Source organism: Lacerta agilis, chromosome 8, assembly GCF_009819535.1.
Source record: "Lacerta agilis isolate rLacAgi1 chromosome 8, rLacAgi1.pri, whole genome shotgun sequence".
NCBI lineage: Eukaryota > Metazoa > Chordata > Lepidosauria > Squamata > Lacertidae > Lacerta > Lacerta agilis.
In genome coordinates, this window is record NC_046319.1 from 1,061,205 (window position 1) to 1,067,204 (window position 6,000).

Consider the following 6,000-nt stretch of genomic DNA (forward strand, 5'->3'; position numbering starts at 1 on the left):
ATCAGAAAACTGGGACAGGTGGATGCACGGGCTGAGGCATCACTAAGTTGTGTTGAGTGATCCTGAGTCTGCACTTGCCATGAACTCAGGAGTCAAGCAGTGAGCAGTGTGATGAAGGAGGGACACCCAAGAGAGCCTCTCACACCCCACACTTTGCCCAACTGCAACACAGCAGCCCTGCAGCCCGAGGTTCTTATTCTCCAGTAGTTGCTGCCACCACTCTCCCACTTACTCCCACCTAGCATGCCCTAGAGCAATTACTTTTTTAAAGGTTCTGAGCCGGTGCCCCAGCACTCCACAATTCAACTGGCACCTTTGTGGTATTACTGGGAGTTTAGCAGCAGCCCACACTGTCTCTGCGTCTCTCCCAGACCTCAAAAGAGTGTGCGGGTCACTTATAATTCCAACCCTAAACGTCCTGTAACTTGAATACCAAGCATCAAAGTGTGGGATTCCAAAACCAAAACACACTTCAACAGTCAAATTAAGAAACTTTATTAGGAATAAATGCAGGGGAAAAGCAGACAGAGGCTCCAGACAGAATGCAAAATAAATCCAATCACTGTGGCTCTAAAACTGAACTAATCCTAACCTATTCATTCCACTCATTCAGGTTTACCCACAATGAATCACAGAACCAAGAGAATAATGCCCATTTACACCACAAAGAACTCATAACCCACCTACTCTCAGCAGCCAGAAACATCATAGCCAGACACTGCAGAGACCTGTCAGGACTAAGCATGGACCAATGGTACCCAGTAGTATGGGAAGCAGCCTTACTAGAAAAATTAACCAATAAACTGAAACTGACACGGAGACAAATAGAAGAAGACGCCTTCACCCCAGTATGGCTCCCCTTCATCACACACACAGCCCAACAAGACAATGACAAAAATCCACCAACAGCATACAAATCAATATGGCTAACCTGATCCAAAACACTCACACATGAAAACAAAGACCACCACAGCCAACCACAAATGAACAACCACACCCTACGCCAACCCCGACCTCTCTCACCGCCAAAGGGACACAGGCGGACAGCAGAGAACCTGCACAAGCAACGCTGACACCAAACCCTACATATATTAAGGAAAATAGAAACATTGTCACCCCACCCCACCCCCCCTCATCTCCCCCCCGGCCACCTCTTTCCCCCTTTTCTTCCTAATGTCTCAACAAATGAAACTGACTTGCAAAAATGTTACATGGGGGGGGGGGAATGCGAGAGAGAGAGAGAGAGAGAGAGAGAGAGACATTGCACATACTTTTGTAAACCAATAAAATCTTTAATAAAAATACATTTAAAAAAAAAAACCAATGAATCACAGAATTGCAGAGTTAGAAGGGATCCAGAGGGTGATCTAGTCCAGCCCATCAGGTCCAATCAGCAAGTCTGGGCAGCTTCATAAAAGAGCCCTTCTTGGAACTCGGCCCTGGGAAGAGAGCTGATTTTCCTGGTGTTGGAAGGGGCCCTTCTTCACAACCAGGACGCCAATAGGGAAGCTGCAGTGTCATTAGTTAAGAAGCCAGATCGGGTTCTTCACTCTGAGCCTGATGCTGGTGATCAGAGAAACACAGCCAGAGCAGGACCCTCACTCACAGGGACCTTTCTTTGAGCCCAGGGAACCACATTCCTCTCCCCCTGCATCACCAGTTCACTGGCACAGAAGTGCCTGCCTTCAGGCCAGGGGCTGGCCTTCTTAAGAATCTCAGTGTCATGCCTCATGGACTCTGAAGTGGAAGGGTAAGCAGGGCCAGCCCCACAAACACTCTCAGGTGAATCTGTGGGGCCAGTGCCCCACACATTCCTGCCTGGGGATGTGGCATTGCCATTCTCTGACTCAGAGGACTCCACTGGAGAAGAACAAGAAAGACCTGGGGCTTCCCCACTTTGTTGCAGTAGATTACTAGATTACTGGAGGAGGCTGGGCCCCTTTAGGTAGCACAGGTGAAGCTAATAATTATGCTGCAGCTGCTGCTACTTCTGTAAATGGACTCAGTTTCAGCTTGTTCCTTGCTGGAGCAGCTACAGAGCTTTATGTTCTTCAGAGCACAGCCTTCAGAACCTTTACTTACCTGTACACCCATGTTGGGCCTTGCTGCACAGAGAAACACATCAAACACACAGAGAGCTTACTGAAGGCAGAGCAAGTTGTTCCCTAGGAGCTCTCCATGGTGCTGAGACAACAGGCCTGCCTTGCTCAAAAGTCCTCAGTCTTCAGAGGAAATGGCTCACTTGAGATGTCTTCCCTGCTTCCTGTACTCCGATGTGGGACCAGAACAGGGCGTCAGTCTTCCTTGGAAACATAAGAAATGCACTGGGACTAAACTCAACAAACCAAGGATTCAAATTTGGCCTGTTAGGGTATTTTCCCTAAGCTATGCTCACCTGCCTCACAATTGATGGAACACCTGATGTTAGATGTGAGTGCAGGTAGAGACAGGGCTGCCAGTGCACAACTAGGAGCCTTAAAGAGCACTCCCAACTGTGCACCTGGAAATGAAAGCAGGCTTTGGCTCTACTGCCCATCAGCTTGATGGGTCATCCCCCCCGCCCTGCCCCGCCTCCACCGGGCAGCTCACTTGCACAGCCAATGCCTGCAATAAGCAGGCTTCTACTTCACCACACATCAACTGAAAGGCAATAATCAGAAGCTTCACATGCCATAAAGCATTGCGCCCATCTCTTTGCAGCCCCTCCGTGGTGCTTTGAAGTCCTGATGTCATTGTGACATCAGGTAATTGTCATATGCATAGCTTCCCTTACCTGTCCACTTCAGCCCATGATAATGACCTGGCCCACAGAACCCACAAGGGGTTCCAAACAGCCCAGCCCTCTGCATGTCAGGGATTGAGGGATCTGCATGCAGCTGCCCTGTGTGGTGTCCTTTGGACTGCAGGTGGCAGATTCCCTGTGAACCACCTTCTCAGTCCACCGAGAGGCTGGACACTGGTTCCTCTAGAACAGGAAGTAGGTATACAAGGGCTTCCTGTTCTAGTCAAGCAACAAGATCTCACTGAGTTGCGGTTTGAACCTGGGACCATCTGAGTGCAAAACAGATGCTCCAACTCAGAGCTATTGACCCTTTTTTTTTTTAACAGAGCACATGGTTAAACTATGGAATTTGCTACACGATGTCATGGTGGGCATTATTCAAATCAGTGGCTGCAAGTCATGATGGTTGTATGCTGCCTCAGGTGCCAGTTGCTGGGGAACAAGAGTGAGAGAAGGCTATTTCATTCATGTCCTGCTCTTGTCCGTAACCCTTTCATGGGTGTGAATGCAGGGGAAAGTGTGCATGCCTCATTCCACCCATTAAGTACATTAAGAAGTAAGCATGCTTCGACTTGTCAGGAGTTGGACCAATATGGGCAGAGCCACTGAGATAACAGGCACAGCCCAGGCCCTTATTTGTAATTTGCAGGCTGCAATCCTATAGATGCTCCCCTGGGAGTAGGATTGAACTCAATTAATTCTGAATATAGGATTGCACTGTAAATGCTATTTTATGAATATTTGACTTTATTTAATAAATTTGGACATATTAGGCAGCCTGCATGACTGTTCTGCATCAACCCTCCACCTCCAGCCACTTTCTTGCAGCCTCTCCAAATTGGTGTTTGTGGTGCATCTATTCTAGTTTATCAGTTGTTCTAGGATGGGCTCTGATTGCTACCCTATTGCTGTCTGGGGGAGGAGGGGCTGTTGTACAACAAAAGCTTGACAAAAAACCCACCCTCAGAACATTTGTGGTATGAAAAGTTACAAGGTATTCACTGATTGGAAATGAATGAGTAGGCCCACCCCAAAACATATGCAGGAGCAAATAATACAGTGCTGCTGCTGTAAGGCTAATTAAGAGAAAAGGTCAGTTGCAAATGGCTGCTTAGCAGAGGAACAGCTTCATTGTAAAAGAACATTGCACAAGAGTAGCATTGACTCCCGGCCTCCGTTGGACACAGCACCTACAGTTGAAATAGCCGTGTAACCATTAGCTCTACACCACAACTGCTTAGAGGTGCTAATGATTCTGTGATATATAAATGCCATAAATAAGTAAATAAATAGAAACAAATAAATAAAATGGTGTTGAAAGTGGGAATGTGTATGACCCCCCCCAGATCGCATCCTGAGCACATCCTGAGTGCACAATAAAAAGGATGTCTGGAAGGACCCTAGGCACACCTTTAGGTTCCCCACCACAACACTTCTGGCTACAGACCTACTCAGGGGCAGAACTGAAAAAGAGGAATTCCCATTTTCTCAATCAGTTGCTACTGATGAAGTTTCATTGCAACAAAATGCTGTTTCCATTGCTTAATTCCCAAGCCACATTCCATTTTCCCATGCAGGAGAATATAAAAGAACCATGTAATCTTTGTGATATTTTGAGAACTTGCCGTTCCATGAAGCAATTGGATGACATCAGAACCTTTTATCTGTGCAACACACATCTGAAATGGCATTTCCCAGTAGATATGAATGCAGCCGTAAAGTCTTTCACCCCTACCCCTGTTATCGGTGTCATTTTAACATTCCTTATGGAAGTAGGAGTAGCCTCTGCTACTGCACCATCCTCATTATTTAAGAAAACAAAAAAAGCATAGGAACATACGGGGAGCCTGGCTGCTGGATCAGCCCAACAGCCCATCTTCCTGTTCTCACAGTGCCAGCTGGATGCCTCCGGGAAACCCATAAGCCAAACCTTAGTCCATCAGCACTCTCTGTGCGGGAGACTTCTAGCAACTGGTACTCAGAGCCCATTTTTGAGCCCTCTGTTCTTTGTGCCCAAATAAGTAGAAGGCTGGTGTGTTTTTTATTTGGTTTTCAGTTTATCCCCGATTTTAATTTTTTTAATGTGTTAAATAGTTGTCTTTAACTGTTTTACCTATAATTTCATTGTTTAATTTTTTTGTAAACTGCTTTGAGGTGTATAAATTTTATGAAATAAATAAAATAAAATGCAGTGCAGCAATGAAGGCAGGTCCCTGTACAATCAATCATTTACGTTTAAGCCCTATGTGATTTTTCCAGTTCCCCACACAATCAGAATTACACGGAGAGGCAAGGACTGCCACGTTTTTGGTCCATGATCTGCAATGCAGCTCTGGGGCAGACTCAGAGGAACAAGAGACAGAGCCTGGGAGCCAGCATCTCCTGCTCATGGACCATCCAGGCCAGAAGATGTAGGACTGCCCCACAACCCTGGCTCCAAGGCCAGCCTTCCCCATTCCCAGGGCTCCAGAATAGGGAAGGGGTCCTTTCAACTCCTTAGAGGGGCAGGGCTAACAGGAGGTATCAGTTACAGGTAGGTAGCTGTGTTGGTCTGCTGCAGTTGAAACAAAATAAAAAAATTGGTATGAGCTTTCGTGTGCATGCACACTTATTCAGATACCTGAAGTGTGCATGCACATGAAAGCACATACCAATAACAAACTTAGTTGGTCTCTAAGGTGCTACTGGAAGGATATTTTTTAATTTAGGAGGTATCAGGTCAGTCTCCATAAGGCAGTGCTTCTCAAACTTTGGACTCTGGGCCACACTTTCAGAATAAAAATCTGGTTGTGCCACACCAGTTTTTTTAATAGATAAGAAATGCATTGGAAAACAAAAAGAAACAACTCCTAATAGTGCTTGATTTATAACATAGAACACAACTGTTTTAAAGTATGATCATGGCACATCCAGAAAGTATAAAACAATGCAGCTACGTAAGAACATGAATCATTCCAGAGGTGTTGACTTATGCCCAAGATTGTCTCTGACGTCATGTGCCTGGCATGCAATGTGCATGACATTACATGGTCAGCCCAGAGCGCTACTGCTTCAATGGCCGGCAGCTCCTCCTCTCCTGCTCAGGAGGAACTGGCCACTGAAGCTCGGCTCCATGTTTGGACTCCTGCGCCCAATCAGCATTGAGGGGGGCCAGCCAACAGATATTGGGGGAGCAAAGGAACCTCGTTCCCATAGCCCTGAATCATTCCAGAAATATA